Below are 22,852 nucleotides of genomic sequence, written 5' to 3'. Positions count from 1 at the left end.
ACAGGCACACAAAAAATCAGCAATAATACCTTTGTATACAATGCAGCCATTAAAGTCAAATGCAGTCCTACCAGAACAATAATATTGAGTTAATACAAAAATTATTTTTTACTGCTTCACATTTTTAGTCTAAACTTACATTTATTAAAATATAAGTGGGTGAATTGTTTTTGCTTATAGTTAAATAAAACTGATTAAGGAAATATCAAATAGGTGTTAGCCAAGCCTACAGTGACAATCATATTGCGATATTTAAATGTATCAACATGCTGTACAACCCCCCCAAAACTGGTACTAAAATCACAAACAACAACAAAAAGAAACTGTTAGAGAATGAACATTTGTTGTTTCAACTTGCTGAGCATAGAGGAATTTGTTTTGCAGTACTAGATAACTTCGTTTGGTACAAAACTGTGGCTTTGCATTGTTTAACTTTGTCCTTTGGTATTGGAATACATTCTTAAATAAATGTGATTGTTATACATCATTTTAATGCACGTTTCTCATTAAATGTTTTTTTCTTTTTGAAAATGACATTATTTGCTGCTTATTTTATATTTATTTTAGACTATGGACGTGATGTTAGACAAAAAGCAAATCCAAACAATTTTCTCATTCGAGTCCAAGATAGCTCATAAAGTGGTAGAGACAACTTGCAACATCAACAACTGTACCTGGCCCAGGACTTCTAACAAACACACAGTGCAATAGTGATTCAAGAAGTTTTGCAAAGGAGACAAGAGCCTTGAAGTTGGGGAGCACAGTGACTGTCCATCAGAAGTTGATAACAACCCATTGAAAGGATCATCAAAGCTGATCCACTTACAACTACACGATAAGTTGCTGAAGAACTCAATATTGACTATTCAAAGGTCATTTCACATTTGAAGCAAATTGGAAAGGTGAAAAAGTTTGATAAGTAGGTACCTCACGAGCTGAATGTAAATTAAAAAATTGTTGTTTTGAAGTGTCACCTAATCTATGCAGCAACAATGAACCATTTCTAGAGCAGATTGTGACGTGATAAAAAGTGGATTTTATACAACTGGTGATGACCAACTCAGTGGCTGGACTGAGAAGAAACTCCAAAACACTCCCCAAAGGCACACTTGCACCGAAAAAAGGTCATGGTCACTGTTTGATTGTCTGCTGCCGGTCTGATCCAGTATAGCTTTCTGAATGCCATTGAAGCCGTTACATCTGAGAAGTATGCTCAGCTGCTTGATGAGACACACCAAAAATTGCAATGCCTGTAGCTGGCATTGGTCAACAGAAAGGGCTCAATTCTCTATAGCAATATGTGGATACATGTCATACAACCAACACTTCAAAAATTGAATGAATTGATCGATGAAGGTTTGTCTCATCTGTCATATTCACCTGACCTCTGGCTAACTGACTACCACTTCTTCAAGTATCTCAACAACTGTTTGCAGGGAAAACACTTTTGCAACCAGCAGGAGGCTGAAAATGCTTTCCAAGAGTCCATCAAATCCCAAAGCATGGATTTTTATGCTACAAGAATAAATAAATTATTCCTCATTGGCAAAAATGTGTTGATTGTAAAGGTTACTATTTAATAAAGATATGTCTGAGTCTAGATATAATGATTTAAAATTGATGATCTGAAGCCACAATTATGTTTGCACCAACCTAATAATACATAGGGCTTCCTAGGTGTCACTAGTGGTAAAAAAAAAAAACAAAAAACAAAAAACAAAACCCGCCTATCAATGCAGGAGACAAAAGAGATGTGGGTTTGATCCCTGGGTCAAGCAGATTCCCTGGAGGAGGTCATGGCAGCCCACTCCAGTATTCTTGCCTGGAAAATCACATAGACAGAGGAGCCTGGCAGGCTACAGTCCATGGAGTCTCAAAGAGTCAGACACGACTGAAGCACATGCGTGCACACACACACACACAGTGCCTCATCCAGTCATTCCCACTTCAGAATTGTCCCCTTATTTTCTGTAGATCAACTGCCAATGCCTGTCATTTCTTGTTAGGGCAGAAGAAATTCCCTTAGCCAGTTTCCACTTAACCATCTCTTGGTCTGCATTCTGTAGACACTGATGCCAGTACACCCAGCCTATTCCTGCTCAGTGCTGTGGCTGGATTCAGCTCTCACAGTACTGGCTTGTACACACATCAAGAGTCAGGTGGGTCCCCAAAATATCCATGCCACTTTTACATGTACAGTTGTATACTTAATTAAAACTTAAGTTAGCTGATATAGAAAAGTAGAAAAAAGGCTGAATGCTTTAGAAATGCTTGAGTTATAAAAGTTGAATTAGGTATGGATGAGAAAACAGTGAAAGACTGAGGAAAAAAACATAAAAATATCTTAAGATCCTGCTCTTAGATTTGTTAAAAAAAATCTGTCACTTTATTTTAAAGAAACTGAAGCTAGTAATGGTAGAAAATGCATCGTGATGAATAGGCCTTGTTCCTACAACCAATAACCAATCAATGGATGAGTATAAGCTTATGTTGTAAGTTTAAATAAATTATTAAAATTGTGCTTATAAGTTTCATTTTTTATAATTCTCTTATTTAACTAATTTTTTCCATTAGTCAACCTAAGACATGTTCCAGTTGTATAATTAAGAGGGTAGACATTGAGTCCTGCCCCAGGGGCACAGGTATGAGACCTTGTACCAAGGCCACAGAAGTGGAGCCCAGAGCCAAGGACACCTCCCAAGTTCATTGAGACCCTTTGTAACCATTTCAAAAGCCCCTGATCATCACTAATAAGCTTTCTGACCCCAAATTAGGCAAAGAGTGGGCAAGTGGGCAATGCCCAGTCCAGTAAACTCCCTGTAGCCCCCAAATAATCACCTAACACCAACCTTCCATCAGGAATGTTCTCTGTCTTGAGGCTACAGAAATTGGCTGTTAACTCATGAAAACTGTCAGCTTTCTCTGGTCTTTCAGGAGGTTGGCCCACTGTGCTTGCAGTGCCCACCTTATCTCTGCTTTCTGTTCTTAATAAACTCATTCCTTTCTAAAAGTCTGTGTCTGGAAATTCTTTTTCAGACTGCCTCAACAGTAGATATGGGTATGTATGTTCCAGAGCTGATAATTAACAAGCAAACAATAATGACAAAGAATGAATGAATAAAATTTAAAAGCTCACTTGCATAGTTGCAGTAGCCTCATATTAAGCCTCAATATTCACATGTGACTACTGGCGGAAAAGTTTTGAACAGTGCAGATTTCAATCCCAAGAGAGTCCTATGGTATATTTGTGAGTTTTTTTCTTATTGAGCTTGGGAAAAATGTGTTTTCCCTCAAGGCATATGAATTAAATTGTTTCTATTGTGACAAAATAGACATAACATTCACTGTTAAAGAGGGAAAATTCAAGACTTCATTTGGTACATTCTTTTTTTTTTTTTTAATGCTAGAAAGGTAACCAAAATCTTTCATGATAGAGGATTAGAAGAATACATTATTAAACATCTGCTCCCTGCTTCCCTCTTTGGATGCTGGGTATTCAGTAAGTTTTCATGCATCTAACTCTTTATCAAAAATGTAATGAAAAATATACAGCGACAAGAAAAGTCCTTCAAATATACTCTGTTCTCTTTATCAGAAAATTGCTCATGTCAGAAAACTATTTTATTTTTACTTTAGAGAGTAAAATAAATGCAATGTATAATATCATTTTTGATACTACTTGATATTTAGGATTTTTTAGACATAAGTCAATTTTAGTTTCAGGTTTGTTGGCTAACATTCTTACTACTTGCTGCTGGTTCTGTTCTTGAATTGGTGTCTCTGGGACTTTTCTTTGTGTTCCCTGTGGATGAAAAATATGTCCATGCTTTAGAAAAAAATCAATTAACTCTTTTCTTTTTTTGTATTTTCCCATTTATGTTGGCAGCTAGAATTTTATTTAAAAGTCTACAGTAAAAGAGCTTAAGATTATCTTAACAGATAGTTACTGAAAACTTCTAAAACTATATTTTATAGCTTTGGGAATGTAATCTTTTTGCTTTAACCTGCCACTGGACTCAGACTATTTTAAATTTCCCATAACACTATTTGTTTTATTTACAATCCATTGTCTTGATGAAGTAGATTTCATACCAACTGGAGTGGATCCTGAAGATATAGTAAACCATAGCATATATTCCAGAATGGAAGTGTCAACTGCACTAATCAAAAAGATAAATGAACAAGCCTATAGGGGATGATTAAATTAAATTGTACCGAAATCCACTTGGGAAAAAGAGACTATACTTGCCCTCTGTCTCCTCAGTTCTTATCATCTATGGGGAAGCCAAGTCTTGAGAGTATTTTCCAGAAATTAAATTTTAGAAACAAAAGGTGTTTTTTTTAATTGGACAATGAAACATTTCATAGAGCAGTGAATGACTGATGGAATATGTAATCAACAAATGCTACTGAGGAAGCAAAGAAAACTGATCTTTTCAAAGGGGTTTTCTCCATCTATCTTCTCTACAAAAGAGATTAACACTTGGGATTGAAAATCCAGTCACACTGTCAAGAAAGAATGGCAGTCATAAGATGGGTATATGTGCCTTGGTTTTAATTATTTGCTTTCAAATCAAATAATTTCTATGAGGTAATATTTTTATTTCTTGAAATTATTTCCTTAAATGTCTAGTTCTTGCACATATGAAATCTTTCATTATATCAAAACTATGTTTTAACCACCTACTTTACAATGCATTGTTATCCACTCACTCATTCTGTTTATACTTGTGAAAAAACTAGAATAATGAAGCCTATTAAGCTGACAAACCAGTTATCAGAGTGCACATTAAGAATATCAAAGAAACACTTTTTTATTATCATCACTAAATCAATGGAGCATAAATTTAGAATAGCTATTTTTTTAAAAAATTTCCTAGGACCATGAACCTGTGGGATCCATAGTGCAATAGGTTTTGCTTTTACCAGGCAAAATGAACTTTCATTGTAAGGCACTAGTTCACTCTCCCTTTAGTTTATCTTGCCATTAGTTTTAGTGACTATTCTGCTAGACAGTTATAAATAAATTGAATAAGAAAGTGTAGAAAACTTCACATTTTTCACATCTCTTGAATCACTACCCTCTTTTGCCCAGTTTTAATTATCAGTTTTGGCTTCCCTGGTGGCACAGTGTTAAAGAACCTGCCTGCAATGCAGGAGATGCAGGTGTGATCCCTGGGTTGGGAACATCCCCTGGAGAAGGAAATGGCAACCTGCTCCAGTATTCTTGCCTGAGAGACTATGGGCAGAGAAATCTGGCAGGCTACAGTCCATAGGGTCGCCAAAGAGCCAGACACAACTCAGTGACTAAACAACAATAAATTAGCAGTTTCATCCTAGGTTTCAAGAGAAGACCTTATGATGACTTTGTAGACAGAGCAATGACATTACTGGCATTTTATTTACCTCAATGCTTAAAAGAATTTTTCCTACATAAAAAAATATTCTGCAGTACTGTAGCCAACTGATACTAAAAACTTAAATAGTCCATCATGACATTTTGGAAATATTTTAAATTAGTAGTTAACCATCAAAAAAGCAACATCATAATTCAACTGAGTGAATTAAGGATATTCATAAAGAATATTCCAGGATAATACATGAAACACTTTATTGTCTTGCTCAGTTTTTATACTTCGGGGTTAACAGGCAAATCTACTTGATTAACCATATGAAGCTTCCATTTTTAATAAGAGCTGATTCATTATCAGTGTATTAGTTTTCTTCACTGCATAACAAATTATCACAATAAACTTAAAGCCATATCCAGTTCAAATTCCATTATGCATTATTTATTATTCTGTTAGATAAACAGTTTGGGTTGGCTGAGTTTGGTTGTGCGCTGAGGGTCTCACAGATCAAACTCAAGGTTGCAGCCAGGCTAACTTCTCATCTTTTTAACGTCATACTGAAACTCTTTGTTAATGCTACATGGAAAGAAAAGGCAACAAAAAATACACAGATAGGGAAAGAAGATGTAAGATAGTCCTTTTTGCAGATAACATGACCATATTATGAAATAAGAGACAAAAATATTACTGCAACTAATAAGTGGTTAATGCAAGATTTCAAAATTTAAAATTAATATCACTTCAGTTCAGTCACTCAATCATGTCCGACTCCTTGTGATCCCAAGGACTGCAGCATGCCAGGCTTCCCTGTCCATCATCACCTCCCAGAGCTTGCTCAAATTCACGTCCATCAAGTTGGTGATGCCATCCAACCATCTCATCCTCTGTTGTCTGCTTCTCCTGTCTTCAATCTTTCCCAGCATCTGGATGCTCAATAAGTCAGTTCTTCACATGAGGTGGCCAAAGTATCAGAGCTTTACCTTCAGTATCAGCCCTTCAAATGAATATTCAGGACTGATTTCTGTTAGGATTGAGTGGTTTGATCTCCATGCAATCCAAGGGACTCTCAAGAGCCTTTTCCAACACCACAGATCAAAAGCATCAATTCTTTGGTGCTCAGCTTTCTTTGTGGCCCAACTCTCACATCCATACATGACCACTGGAAAAACCATAGCTTTGACTAGATGGAACTTTGTCAGCAAAGTAATGTCTCTACTTCTTAATATTCTATATAGGTTGGTCATAGCTTTTCTTCCAAGGAGCAAGTGCTTTTTAATTTCATGGGTGCAGTCACCATCTGCCGTGATTTTGGAGCCCAGAAAAATAAAGTTGTCACTGTTTCCACTGTTTACCCATCTATCTGCCATGAAGTAATGGGGCTGGGTGCCATGAACATTGTGTTCTGAATGTTGAGTTTTAAGACAGCTTTTTCACTCTCCTCTTTCACCTTTATCAAGAGGCTCTTTAGTTCTTCTTCTTTTTCTGCCATTAAGGAGGTGTCATCTGCATATATGAGGTTATTGATATTTATCCTGGCAATCTTGATACCAGCTTGTGCTTCATCCAGTCTGGCATTTTGCATGATGTATTCTGCATATAAACAGAGTGACAATATACAGCCTTGGTGTACTCATTTCCTAATTTGGGACCAGTCCAGAGTTCCATGTCCAGTTCTAACTGTTGCTTCTTGACCTGCATATAGATTTCTCAGGAGGCAGGTCATGTGGTCTGGTATTCCCATCTCTTGAAGAATTTCCCACAGTTTGTTGTGATCCACACAGTCAAAGGCTTTGGCATAGTCAATTAAGCAGAAGTAGATTCTTTTCTGGAACTCTCTTGCTTTTTCTGGGATCCAATGGATGTTGGCAATTTGATCTCTGTTTTCTCTGTCTTTTCTAAATTCAGCTTGAACATCTGGAAGTTCACAGTTCATGTATTGCTGAAGCCTCTCTTGTATTACTTTGCTAGTGTTTGAGATGAGTGCAATTGTGTGGTAGTTCGAGCATTCTTTGGCATTGCCTTTCTTTGGGATTGGAATGAAAACTGATCTTTTCCAGTCCTGTGGCCACTGCTGAGTTTTCCAAATTTGCTGGCATATTGAGTGCAGCACTTTCACAGCATCATCTTTCAGGATTTGAAATAGCTCAACTGGAATTTCATCACCTCCACTAGCTTTGTTCCTAGTGATGCTTTCTAAGGCCCACTTGACTTCCCACTCCGAGATGTCTGGCTCTAGGTGAGTGATCACACCATCGTGGTTATCTGGGTCATTAAGATCTTTTTTGTATATTCTTCTGTGTAGTTAATTAAAATGCAAAAGTCAATTAATTTAATATTAAAGTCAATTAATTAATATGCAAAAGTCAATTTTTCTTCTACCAACAATGAAGAGGAAATTTGAACTTAAAAACACAAAACCATTTATATAGCACCCCCAAAATGAATTACTTATGTATATATCTGTCAAAATATAATAAGATTTTCAAGAATAAAACTATAAAACTCTGATCAATGAAAGTAAAGAGCTAAATAAATATATAGAGATTCTATGCTCATGTATAAGAAGACTCAATGTTGTCAAAATGTCAGTTCTTCCCAACTCTAAATTACATGCAGTCCCAATCAAAATCCCAGCGCGTACATTATGGTATCAACAAACTGGTTTTAGTGATGAAAGGCCCTGAACAGTCAATATTGAAGGAGAAGAACAAAGTTGGAGAACAGAAACCCCCAGTTTCTAGGCTTACTATGAATCTGCAGTAATCAATACAGTGTAGTCAGGAAACTCAACATAGTGCTCTGTGACAGTCTAGACGGGTGGAATGGGTTGGAGGGTGGGAGGTAGGCTCAAGAGGGTGGGGACATATGTACACCTATGGCTGATTCATGTTGTATGGCAGAAACCAACACAACACTGTAAAGCAATTATCCTCCAATTAAAAATAAACAAATAAAAAATGAAGAGATAGTGTAGTATTGGCAAAAAATATTTAATAGACTAATGCAACAGAATAGAGAGCCCATAAATACTCCACTATAAATATCAGTCAACTAACTTTCGACAAGGGAGCAAAAGCAAAACAATAGAGCAACAGTCTCCAATCTTTTTGACACCAGTTTCATGGAAGACAATTTTTTTCATGGATGGGGTGGGGGAAGAGAATGGCTTGGGGATGATTCAAGCACAATAGTGTTCTCACTCCTATGAAAATCTAATGCCTTTGCTCATCTGACAGGAGATGGAGCTCAGATAGTAATGCCAGTGATGGGGAACAGCTATAAATATCGATGGTACTTCATTCACTAGCTCACTGCCATTCATACAGCAGGGCCCCTGCTGTATGGCCCTGGTTCCTAACGGGCCATGGACTGGTACTGGTCCATGGCCTTGGGGTTGGGAACCCCTGCAATAGAGCAAAGATAGTCTTTTCTACAAATGGTGCTGGAACAACTAGACATTCACATACGGGGAGAAAAATAAAAGAATATAGATACACTTCCTCAGAATTAATTCAAAATGGATCAAAAACCTCAATGTAAAATGCAAAACTATAAAAAATCCTAGAAGAAAACATAGGAGAAAAACTAGATGACCTTGGATATGATATGCCTTTTTAGATATAATGCCAAAGGTCTGCTCAATGAAATAAATCACTGATAAGCTAGACTTAATTAAAAGTAAAAATTTCTGCTTTGTGAAAGACAATGTCAAAGAATAAGAAGACAAGCCACAGACTGGAAAAAATATATGAAAAGACACATCTGAAAAGGATTGTTATGGAATACACACACACACACATACACACACATATATAAATATGTATATTAAAAAAAAAAAAAAAAACCTCTTAAAACTCAAGAATAAGCTTCCCTGGTGGCTCTGTGGTAAAGAATCTGCCTGCCAATGCAGGAGACATGGGTTTGATCCCTGATCCGGGAAGATCTCACATGCCCTGGGGCAACTAAGCATGTGCACCACAACTATTGAGCCTGTGCTCTGGAGTCTGGGCGGTGCATCTACTGAAGCCCAGGGGCCCTAGAGCCCATGCTCTGCAACAAGAGAAGACACTTAAACGAGAAGATGAGCACCGCAGCTAGAGAGTGGCCCCCACTTGCTGCAACTAAGAAAAGCCCAGGAAGCAGTGAAGACCCAGCACAGCCAAAAATAAATAAGATTTTTTCTTTAAACCCTCAAGAATAAATTTAAAGGTACTCAATACTTAAAGGCAGCATCAATTTACTGATTAAATTGCTCTCCTGAAAAATCACGTTGCCATCTGCTTCCCTGCTGCCGCTCTCCTTCATGGATCGCGTGGTTCTCTCCTGACTAGTGTCCCTCTTTGTGACGCGGAGCCCCGTGAGAGGGCAGCTATTTACTCGTAGGTTTGCTTAATTGTTCCTGTATTTATTTATACATTACAACTTAGATTTTTATTATCATTCATTCTAAGTATCGGATACAACTGAGCGACTTCCCTTTCACTTTCGAAGTATCTTCAGCTCTGAAAGTGGAGAAAGGAAATCAGTCTCTCCCCACCATAAGCCAACTGAGTTTAAAGGCCTCCGGTCTGTGGCTGAAGTCCTTTGCATTAAACTTCATTCTCCTCTAATCACCATGCCCTCCAATACTCAGGGACAAGAGTGCCTCGGCACAGCCAATCTGCAAGTCTTGTCATGTGTGTTTCCAAGGAAATCAGTTATTTGTCACGGTCAAAACAAGAATCATACCAGAGATAATTAGGAAGAAATTATTCAATAGGAACAGAAACCACAACACAGTCTGAACTCAACTTCACTGAGACAAAAGGTAGAAGAGGTTATAAAAGCTGGGGTGGGGCTGCTAAGCCATCTGCTTTTTCATTGACTTTACCCAAAGGAAAAGTAAACTTTCTCACCTCTGTTTGACAGGATGTAGTTTTACAAGTTGGAGTAAGGTGCCCACCTAAGTGGGGATCCTCACTGAGGATAGGAGATGCGTGCTAAGTTGCTTCATTTGTGTCTGACTCTTTGCAACCCTATGGACTATAGCCCACCAGGCTCCTCTGCTCATGGGATTCCCCAGGAAAGAATACTGGAGTGAGTTGCGGTGCCTTCCTCCAGGTGATCTTCTTGACCCAGGGATGGAACCCAAATCTCTTGTATCTCCTACAGTGGCAGGTGGGTTGTTTACCACTAGGACCACCTGGGAGGCCCCCAAAATAGGAGATAAAGACATATCTTTGATGATTCATTTCAAAAGAATGACTACCAGGTCATTGAGAAAGTCCCAGGTCCTGGGTTTTAAAGCTGAGAAGAAACTTTTAAAATTATTTAGTTATATCTTTAAATAAATAAATATAGAGAGAGGAGATTTATAATTACAAGTTTTCTAAGTAAATGCTCTAAGAAAAGGGAGAGAAGGGACCTGTGTGCTTAGGCTGTCTGGATTCTGAAGAGCCCTGGCAAGAGGAAGGGCAGGGTCTAGAGGCAAGAAGTCTGGCTAAAGTTCAATTCAGCTGCTGGAAAGGTCAAGGCTATCTTTCTCAGGACCAAACTCCCACTCTAATATCAAACAAGTATCTGAGAAAAGGCTTATGTTCAGAACTAGTAATGCAAGAGGTAGAAGACAGACTCAGAGTGTCATTTGCTAAAATTCTTGAGTATTAACCTAGTTACTAGCATCATTATCTTTTTTTTTTTTTAAGAAACCAAAGAAAATCTCAAGGTTTTTAATCGGTGCTGAATAATATATTTTTTAACTAAGAGAAACACTTGTATTTCTATTGGACATAAATTTAAATTTAATGGCAATATAATCTTGTGTGGCAAATTATTACACTAATTTACAATAGGGACTTCCCAGTGGCTCAGCAGGAAGGAATCTGCTTGCCATGCAGGAGACGTGGGTTTGATCCCTGGGTTGGGGAGATCTTCTGGAGGTGGGCATAGCAATCCACTCCAGTATTCTTGCCTGGAAAATCCCATGGACAGAAGAACCTGGTGGGCTACAGTTCATAGGGCCACAAAGAATCGGATACGACTAAGTGATTTAGCATTGCACAACACACCGCACACAATCCACAGAAACGGTCTATGAAATGGAACTACAGTCAATGAAGTGTTAAGAATACATGCTATTCACCTTGGAGAAGGAAATGGCAACCCACTCCAGTGTTCTTGCCTGAAGAATCCCAGGGACAGAGGAGCCTGGTGGGTTGCCGTCTAAGGGGTCGCACAGAGTTAGACATGACGGAAGTGACTTAGCAGCAGCAGCAGCTACTTACATATATGTCCAGATGACAGAATTCATACTTCCTATGAGTGATTTAACATTTTGAGTACAAGTCAATGAATTAAGGCCATAATTCATTCTTGTTTATTTTCTAGTAAAATATATTCTCTTATAATTGACTACCTTACTATACACATAATTTTGATATTTAACCCAAGAAAATGGCCTTCTTAGATCTATGCCATACTGTGCAATGATTAAATTATGCAAATATAACAAGACAGGAATCTTGTTACATGAAAAATGCTGACTCATTCAAAAATGCTACTATCCAATTGTTAAGAGCTTCCTTTGAGAATAACTTTCATGTAAAATTAACTGTTCTAACAAGATTTGACATAAATGAAATCTGCAAATGAATGAATATTTTATAGATGCCGTATTAATGCCAGAAGTTTCCTGGTGAAATATGCTTATTCTAAATTGCCAAGATACGATCCTAAAGGAACATTAATCTTCAATCCCCAAACAAAGTGCCTGTTACCTCATCTAGTTAATGACTGAATTTAACATATTTTTTGTTCACCCCCTTTTTACTTTATACTCTTAGTCAAACAATTTAATGAAGACACGATTCATCATTTTTTGAAATCACTTATCAACAGGATAAATAAATCAGCAGAATGACTATTCTGTTGGGCTAATTGAAATATTAAATAAAAATAGAGGAAGAATCATGAATGAGCTGGCTTGCTGAAAGTAAAATGGCTTTAACACTTTTTAAAGGGGTTAACTATTATGGTAAAATCTTCAGCGATTCCAATAAAGAAGAAAATATACAGCCATCTATCACTTTATTTTCTTAAATCTGAACCAAGAGAACAGAAAATGAAAGTGAAAGTCGCTCAGTCATGTCCAACTCTTTGCAACTCCATGGACTATGTAGTCCATGGAATTCTCCAGGCCAGAATACTGGAGTGGATACACTTTCCTTTCTCCAGAGGATCTTCCCAACCCAGGGATCAAATCCAGGTCTCCTGCACTGCAGGCAGATTCTTTACCAACTGAGCTATCAGGGAAGCCAATAGATGGCAAAAAATAAAACCTTCTATTCTTGAATCTTTTAAAGCTGAAAGAAAATCTGCTCACTAAAGAACATTTAAGAACATATAGCAATGAAAAGACAAATGATGACAATGCAACATTTTAGCAGTGAATTTGGTAAAAATCAAGATGAAAAAAGGAGAAAGGGTAAAAAGTGAACTATAATTTCATAGTTAATGTGAGGTCTTATGTAGTCTACTCCTAAGATGAAAAACGCACACGTTATATGTCTCTAAAGACCAATCAACTCTCTCTGTGAAGATAAATTTTTTAAACTATAAAGAAATGGATTTGACAGAGGTGGTAAACTTGCCATGTTCCATGAGTATTTCTAACGGGGTAGGGTTGTAGCCATTTCATAGGAATGGGAAGTTTGGCAACACCTCCCATCAACTATGGTGGTAAAGGAGAACGGTCCTATAGAATAATCCATCAAAGTCTTTGGCAATTTTCATTCATATATGAAACATAATTCTAGTATTTTCCTAGTCTTTACTTTTTAGGAAAGTTCTACTTATACTTTGAATTTCTTTTCAAACTATATTATTGGGAAATAAAATATTTTATGTATAAGATGGCCATGGAGACAGCAATACTTATTTCAACATTACCTGAGATAACACAAATGGCTTTACATATTTATGAACCAATTACAATATTTACACAGGACAAGCAGATCCCGGTTCATTTAATTATAATTTGATAACTCTTTTGAATAAACTTAGCAACAGTGGCAAAACCCAACAGATTATATTAGCATTTTACAAATGAATTACATGTTATGAGATAGAAAATTATTTTTGTGACTTTAGCGTCATAATCAAAATTCCATGTGCCTGAAGAGAGAAACAAGTGGGATGTCTTACCTATTGTCATGTACATGGGTAAAATAAATTATTATACAAGCCGCGCTTCATACTATTATTATGCTATGACACAATTATGTTACAATCACATTGTTTATTTGAATGTATTTTAAATATTTAAAGAATAGGAAAGCATTAATTCACTTGAGACTTGGTACAAATGATATTTATATTATGATCTTCAAGTAGTTATCATTTCTGAAAATTTGTAGGAATTACTAGTCCATTGGAGCCAATGGGATAAGTTAGCTATGGGATAAGCAAATATAGGGTATGATCACATAGTAATTTAAATTTATTATTTTATATTCTGCAGATTTAAATAAAACTATTAACACCTTATAAGAAACTTCTGCTTGGAGATAATCTTGGGAAGTAGCTATTTTATCCTGTTTGATTTTGTCTAATTTATCTCTGCAACAACATTTTGTTTATTTAAGGCTTTAAAAAATGTTACTATGCTTTCTCTTTCTGTATCCCTTTGTCTTAATATTTACAGTGGTTCTTATAGACAATAGATTATATTCTTGAAACATTACTTTCCCCCTCCTTCTGCCAGAATCAATAATGTATTTTGACTTTTCACTGGGAGAACTCACAAATGTGGTAGGGACCCCTAAGACTTCATTCCTTTTGGAGTTTCTCATGATTAAGACAGTCCACATTCAACCTCTAGCAATTTGTGATTATCACTTAAGTATTCCTCCAGATTATGACTCTAGCAGCTTCTGTTCTAGATAAACTGATCTCAGCTGTGACTCCCTGAATATACCTGTTTCCCCAAACTTCAAGGTGACAGTTTGCTCTACATTCTCAATTGTTTAATGGGTCCAAGAAAAGCCATTACTTTTAAGTCTGTTCAGGTTTTCCTTATTGTTAGAAATTAAAATGTTATTGACTGAAATGACCATTTCCAAGCTCTTGACATGACAGAACTGAAACCAGAATTCTTATTAAAAGTCTATTTTTAAGAACATCAGTTTGTATCAGAAAGGTACCTGATGTATTCAAGCCTTGGAATAGATAAGAAATTTGCTTTTTGAACCAAAAAACACAAATTCAACTCATTGAAACAATAAACAGACCTGTCAAATTTAGTGATTAAATATTTTCAATTCAAAATGGGAATGCTAATTTACAAATGATAAGGAATAGAAGGGGTGTGTGTGTGTGTGTGTAAAATACATTGACCACACAAAGAAAACTTCAGGTAATCTCTAAAAGTATATGTGATATTGATGGAGGGAACAAGATGGAATGGGGGCAGAGCACAACCTTTAAAAGAATGACATCGCCCGAGTACACAACATAAACTGGTTAGAACAAAACAGATCCCGAGATGGCAGACAAGTTACCTTCCACTAGGCTTTGAGCCTCAGTATACACTCACTGTGGGCTTTCCTGGTGGCTCAGATGGTAAAGAATCTGCCTGCAATGCAGGATCTGCCTGCAGTGTAGATCCCTGGTTCGAGAAGATCCTCTGGAGAAGGGAATGGCTATCCACTCCAGTATTCTTGCCAGGAAAATTCTATGGACAGAGGAGCCTGGAGGGCTAAGAAAGGGTTAGTGAAAGGGCTAACACTTTCACTTTTTCATACACTCACTGTAACACAACAGCAAGCTAAATGACATACGCACAGGTACCATGACAGTTCCAAGGCCGACCATGTAGGTAAAAAGGTGGGCGGTGGCCCCATTCGTGGAAATCTCTACAGCTTCCCCAAAAGAGCTGGAAAACTCCTCCCACTCTGTAGACTGAGAAATTACCCACCCATATAAAATCTGACAACCCCACACCCTGGGGCCACTCTTGCCTTCTGACGTAGCCCATACTCTCTGGAGTGTGGTTCTCTCTAAAAAACCTCATTCTTGATCATCACTTTGTCTCTCACTGAATTATTTCTGCAATGAAACATCAAGAATGTGAGCATCACTAAACCCTGAAGCCAGGTGTGTGATCTCAATTAAAAGACCATGGGTTTGACTCTCAATTAGGGGTGCAAGGTTTCATTGTAATCACAGTCTTATTGTGGTAATTCAATGAAGCTATGAGCTATGCCAGGCAGGGCCACCGAAGACAGATGGGTCATAATGAAGAGTTCTAATAAAACGTGGTCCACTAGAGGAGGAAATGGTTGTCCCAGGAACTCCACAAACAATATGAAAAGGCAAAAAGATCTGACACTGGAAAGTGAGCCCCCAGGTCAGAAGGTGTCCAATATGTTACTGGGGATGAGTGGAGGGCAATGACTAATAGCTCCAGAAAGAATGAAGTGGCTGGGCAAAGGTGGAAATGACACTCAGTTGTGCATGTGTCTAGTGGTGAGAGTAAGCCCAATGCTGTAAAGAACAATATTGCATAGCAAACTGGAATGTTAGGTCCAAGAATCAAGATAAATTGGATGTGAACAAGCAGGAGACAGCAAGAGTGAATATTGACATATTAGGGATCAGTGAACTAAAATGGATGGGAATGGGTGAATTTAATTCAGATGACCATTTTATCTACTACGGTGGGCAAGAATCCCTTAGGAGAAATAGAGTAGCCTTCACAGGCCACAAAAGAGCCCGAAATGCAGTACTTGAGTGCAATCTCCAAAATGACAGAATGATCTCTGTTCGTTTCCAAGACGAATCCTTCAACATCACAGTAATCCAAGTGTGTGCCCCAACCACTAATGCTGAAGAAGTTGAAGTTGAATGGTTCTATGAAGACCTACAAGACCTTCTAGAACTAGCACTAGAAAAAGATATCATTTCCACCATAGGGGACTGAAATGCAAAAGTAGGAAGTCAGGAGATACCTGGAGTAACAGGCAAGTTTGGCCTTGGGGTACAAAACGAAGCAGGGCAAAGGCAGATAGAGTTTTGCCAAGAAAATACACTGGTCATAGCAAACACCCTCTTTCAACAGCACAAGAGAAGACTCTATACATGGATATCACCAGATGATTAATACCAAAATCAGACTGATTATATTCTTTGCAGCCAAAGATAGAGAAGTTCTATAGAGACAGCAAAAACATGACCAGGAACTGACTATGGCTCAGATCATGAACTCGTTACTGCAAAATTCAGGCTTAAATTGAAGAAAGTAGGGAAAACCACCTAGTGGCCACTAGGCCATTCAGGTGGCTCAGATAGTAAAGTGTCTGCCTATAATGCGGGAGACCAGGGTTCAATCCCTGGGTCAGGAAGTTCTCCTGGAGAAGGAAATGGCAACCCACTCCAGTATTCTTGCCTGGAAAATCCCATGGACAGTGGAACCTGGTAGGCTACAGTCCATGGGGTCGCAAAGAGTTGGACACAACTGAGCGACTTCACTTTCACTTTTCATTCAGGTATGACCTAAATCAAATCCCTTATGAGTATACAGTGGAGATGACAAATACATTCAAGGAATTAGATCTGGTAGACAGAGCACCTGAAGAACTATGGATGGAGATTCATGATTTATAATAAGAAATAAGTATTTAGTTTTCATCTTGTTTCCAGCACAGAATTCCTATGAGGAGAGCAATGATGTGTCCTTTCTTATGTTGATGATTTACTTGAGAAAGCCCCTATATCATCTAAGTGTGAGGCTAGACACCAGAGGAACTAACTACATGACTAGAGTCTTTAGCCCTCCAACTCCCCTACAAAGTGGGGAGGAGAAGAAATTGAGTTCCCTCACCTAAGGTCTATGATGTAAGCAATCATGCCTATGTAGTGAAGCCTCATAAAACACCAAAAGGAGCAGGTTCAGAGACCTTCTGGGTGGTTGAATGTGGAGACGCAGGGAGCGTGGCCCACTCGGAGAAGGCATGGGAGCTCTGACCTCCTTCCCACATATCCCATCTATGCATCTCTTCATTTGGTTCTATCTGAGTTATGTCCTTTTATCATAAAGGAGTAATCTGGTAGATAAAATGTTTCTCTGAGTTCTCTGAACTGCTCCAGCAAATTAATTGAACCCTAGGAGGGTGTCATTGGAAACCCCTATTGATAGCCAGTTAATCAGAAGCATAGGTGACAACCCAGACTTCCCACTGGCTAGCTAAAGGGAAGTGGGGGGCATTCTTTTAGGATGGACTTCTTTTATTTTTAATTTATTCATTTTTAACTGAAGGATAATTGCTTTACAGAATGTTGCTGTTTTCTGTCAGACCTCAACACGAATCAGTCATAGGTTAGGACTGAGTTCTTAACCTGTGGGATCTGATGCTATCTCCAGATTAGCAGTGTCAGAACTGTATTAAATTGTAGGACACCAGGAGGTTGTCAAAGAACTACTTCCCTCCCCCTAGACTGGGTGCAGAATTGGCAAATACAAAGAGAAATAATAAACTATCCATAATTTCAGTCCTTTTCAATATAGGTGACTGGAATGCAAAAGTAGGAAGTCAAGAGATACCTGGAGAAACAGGTGTATTTGGCCTTGGAGTACGGAATGAAACACAGTAAAGGCTAATAGAGTTTTGCCGAGAGAACACACTGGTCGTAGCAAAAACTCTCATCCAACAACACAAGAGAAGACTCTACACATGGACATCACCAGATGGTCAATATAGAAATCAGATTGATTATATTCTTTGCAGCCAAGATGGAGAAGTAAGGAGTGCTGATCTTTACGGCACAGAAACTTCATCCACTTTAAAAACAACCATTGCAGCTTTCCAGCTTTAAAAAATCCATTCTCCCAAAATTCATTATTTTTATACTTTGAAAGGATATTATATATTAAATATATATATCCTATATGTTTATATGTTATATAAACACTACCTTCTTTTTCTGGATTTTTTTCCTGCATTTTTCTTGAAATTTGCTTATTTCAACACTCATAAAGGCAATCAGCTTGCCAATAATTCTGTGCCATAACAAGAAAATTCAATATTAAGCCAAGTGAATGACAAATGACCAACATAAATATTTTTAAGTAATCTCAAATAAATTTGATTTCCTAAACCCTGGGACAAATTTCACATGATTCAATTCATATAAAAACCCACTAAATAAGATTCTAGCACATTTCCACATCTACATAATGAAATTATCTGCTATTTCTGTCAGGGTTTGGTTAGGAAAATAAAAGCAAGGACATGTATTCCAGAGATAAAGACATTAATTTGGGAATTACAGGTTCACCCAATTGGCAACAATTGAGGAGTGAGTGATGAACATAGAAGCTTCTAATGAATATCTCCACCTCAAATCCTGAAGAGTGTGGTTCTCAAGAACTCAAAATAAAGTAAGTGCAATTTTTAAAGATCTTTGCTAAGCTCTCACCATCCACCTCAGTCCGTGGCAGCTGTCTCTTCTCAAAAGCCTGCCAGGAAGTTCACTTCAATTCAACTGTCCCTGAGGAATAGATTTGTCTTTCCCTTGTAAATCACTCGTGAATGTCGTTCAATGTCAAACTCTAACCTGAAACCATATGTGAAAGGGGATTTTGCAAAATTAAGCTCTGTGTTATTTTCTGTGAGGCAAAGGAGACCAGAAAAGGGAATAAATTGATGACAGACAACCCAGCGGTCTACACCATTTCAAATCTGTATTTATAGGCGACCTGTTGACACACAGTTCACTTCTGAATGAAGAGGATAACAGCAGTCTGCCTGCCTGATGTGATGTATTTGCTCTTTGTGCAGTCACACGCATGCTGACATTTTCCCTAAAAGGGGTAATGTTTTTCTCTCTCTGCCTAGTAACAACAGTTTATATACTGAAACTTAAATGCTGAATTATAGAGTCAAATGTTATTTACACAACTTATATCTATTATCAGATAGTGGGAAATGGAAGAAAAAATATTTAATGCAATTAAATATCAAAGCAAGGAAGAAAAATATGCACAGTTACTATTATCCTCAGCCTGAAACTGTTTATGTGGCTGGAGTTAGGAGTCATAACTTCCTTTTCCCAGTTTCAACTCAGTGTTTGCTTTGCCCTCATCCAGAACCTAAACTTGACATACCTATTTATTTGGCAGAAAGGCAAAAATACGCACTCCTAAGGAGGCTGTCATTAGTGGATATTTTTATTTTGGCTTGTTATAGTTTTCACTTGAATTTTGGACAGGTGAGTACCCAGAAAATCCAACAGGTCCAGACATCCTCCTTCCTGTCCATGGTGTAGTAGCTGCATTATTGCCTATTAATTGGCAACCAATCATCTAGCTTTTTCTCTTCCAGCGGTGTCAATATGGGGTTTCCCCAGTGGTGCAGTGGTAAAGAGTCCCCCTGCAACACAGCAGACACAGGAGACATGGGTTTGATCCCTGGGTTGGGAAGATCCCCTGGAGGAGGACTTGGCAACCCACTCCAGTATTCTTGCCTGGAAAACCCCATGGACAGAGGAGCCCAGCAGAGGAGCCCATGTAACCTTATGGTCCATGAGGTTACAAAGGGTCAGACATGATTGAAGTGACTGAGCACAAATGCACAAATTATCTATTAATAGTTCTTCCCTTTGGGTGGTATCATATATTAACTGGAACTATCTGAAAACAAAGCCCAAAAGTTTCTTCTTATCTAACTCCTTCTCTACCTCCCTCAAGAAGCATCTCTCAATAAGCACTCTGCTCACAGAATACCTTCTCTCTACCCACTGCTGCCTTGGTGCCCTGCTGTGGCAGAAGACTTGATAGAGCTCACAGTTGACTGCGCAGAAATGGAAAAGGAGGAATAAAGCTGTGCTGTGGGTAAATATTCACATTTAAAGATTGGCTTGACTTACAGTTTTTTGGTTGTCTCTGACCTCATTTGGCTGACCACAACACCTCTTAGTTTCTTTTGCAGGTTTTTTTCATTCTTCAGTATCCTTATTTTAACCTTTATTAAAACCACTTATAAGACAAATTCTCTTTCATTCATGAAGAACAATGGGTTCCTCTACTATAAATCCCAAGAACTTTTCATCCTTTTATAAGTTCTTCTACACCACACCACCCATGCCATGTTCTCTTACCCTCAAAGTATCAAGAATGTGGTGCCTCCCAGCTGGACAAATATATACCTGCTACACAATTCTTATCCTTATTGCATTATTTCACTACCTTGATTGGCTGGATATGCATTCTTATTAGCTTTCAACATCCTTTTTAAAAAGATAGAAGGAGCAGAGTCTGCAAGACTGCCCTCACTTCTGGTACCAACTGCAAGTTCGGGGGTGGAGGGTTCCCAAATTGCCCTCAGGGTTGGTAAATTCACTAGAAGGACTTACAGAACTTACTGAAAGCTGTTATATTCAAAGTTATGGATCATCACCAGAAAACCATATGATCGAAATCTGCCAAGAGAGGAGGGCACAAAAGGCAGAACCCAGGAAAGTGTCAACCATGAAGCTTCCATGGTCCTCTGCCTGTGGAGAAGAGTCTCATCTGTGTGTTACAAGCACGTGCAACACTGTTGACCAGGGAAGTCTATCGAAGCCTTGATGTCCAAAGATTTTTACTGGGGCTGTATGGTCAACTGCCTATATGGCAACCTCAGTCTGCAACACCTTGGAGGTCAGACTGAGAATGCATGACTTAAAGTCCTATCTTAAACCACATTCTTAGACTTAATAATGTCCCTTGGCCAACAAAGACAATCCTATAAAGATAGGACATTTCAAGTGCTTAGAGAGCATCTCTCAGAAGCTCAGGGGAAAAGCCAGCCATCTCTTTGGATACTATGATTTACCACACACTTATCTAATTTTTGTTCCTCTCAGTCAGTAAACACATCCAAATTTGCCCATCCTAAAAATATTTTTCCAACATTTCCCTTTAACAAATCTCTCTTCACCTTTTTATTCAAACTTGTTCAAGTCTCCACTTACTCATCTGCCACTCGCTTCTCAGAGCACTCTAGTTTTGCTCTGTATCTTTCCTGTCATTATCCTATCCCTTCAATATTGCTTGAAGTAGACTTTAAAAATGACAGATCTCAGGAAGTCTCTTCAAATTTAATCTGGTTTATATCCTGCCATTAACATTTGCTTGCCCATCTTGAAAACGACACTGTTTTATACATCCATACATCTCTTCTGTCTTCAAAACACTCTTCAAGATAAAAATGACATTATGTTTATTCTAAATGTTTTTCAGACTCTGTCAGTTTTACTTGAACTGGGTTCAAGGCTTTAACATTTTCTCCTTTAAGTTACACCAGCGTGTTACAAATACATACTCATTTAAATCATAAATATGTTTATAATGGGCTTGTCTATTCCATTATGCTAGAAATATATTGTCATATTTATCAATTTTTTACCCAGTGTAGGAGACATATAATGCTCAATAAATATTTGCTGACTCCACTGCTCAGAGAAACTTCAAAGAAAAATTGAATCCTAAGCAGTGTCTCTAGGAATGAGCTGAACACAAAGCAAATAGTTCAGTGCATCTTGGTAGTGTTATTTTCTGATGGCAAGGAATGAAGTGACAGATCACAGTAGGTTGTATGAAAAGTGAGAGTGGCAGGCTTGAAGCTAAATGGTTGTATCCTAACCTGGATATAGGAACTTATTATGAAAAATGTTATATATAAACTATAAAATGTACTACATACCAGGAACTTTAGCTGACATTCAAAGATAATTGGGAATCAAGGATAATTAAAACTTGGTCCCTAAGAGTATACACTAGATTAGGAGATACAGAGCTTTGAGGAGGCTAAAATCACCTTAAAATTCTAAGTTGTTTTCCCCCCCCCCCCCCCTCTAGACAATTTCAAAATGAAAAGATTAGCTGATACTGGAGTAAATGACTTAGGTGACACTTTGGCAACACTGAGGTTTTAAGAATGACTCAAAAAATTAGATTTAATGAATCAAGTAATTACTTACTAATTTGTCTAGTCATTAAGTGAAAAATCATAAGCTTCCCTCCGAGTGGCCTTCTCTGGAAAACATTTACAGAATAGAGTAATGGAGTAGGAGATCTGTCTCTTGAAGGTCTCCAGAGAAAAGTAGGAGGGAGCATCGTTATCTATGTTTGGCTGTGTTCTGAAATGCACTAGTCAACTCACCCTTCTTCTCTGGAGGCGTTTGTGTGAATACATATAGAAGGGTCAAGAGTTTTACTCTTTGGGTGTTTCTCTACCTGGCAGGAAAATCAGGCATCAGAACTTAACATTTGCATCTAATGGTAGGCATAAGATAGTAGTAATAACTAATGCTTATTGAGAATGAGGTTTAAAAGTACATTTATTGTTGCCAGTACTGTCATTATGCCTATTTATAGTGATGAGAAAATCAATGCTCAGAGAGTTTCAGCCACTAGAATATGGCAGAGTTAAGGTTCTAACCCAATCACACTGCATCCTTAAACTTTATACTACACTGTTTCTAGT

General features: G+C 37.9%; 1 pseudogene; it reads right to left on the bottom strand.

Moving 5' to 3' along the window:
• LOC122706425 overlaps nt 1-15,229 on the bottom strand; it is a 45,506-nt pseudogene extending 30,277 nt beyond the window's left edge.
• Nucleotides 15,230-22,852: the final 7,623 nt, after the last annotated feature.

The sequence above is a fragment of the Cervus elaphus genome, chromosome 13, assembly GCF_910594005.1.
Source record: "Cervus elaphus chromosome 13, mCerEla1.1, whole genome shotgun sequence".
NCBI classification, from domain to species: Eukaryota; Metazoa; Chordata; class Mammalia; order Artiodactyla; family Cervidae; genus Cervus; species Cervus elaphus.
Note: the sequence above shows the minus strand (reverse complement) of the source record. Positions and strands in the feature narration are given on the sequence as shown.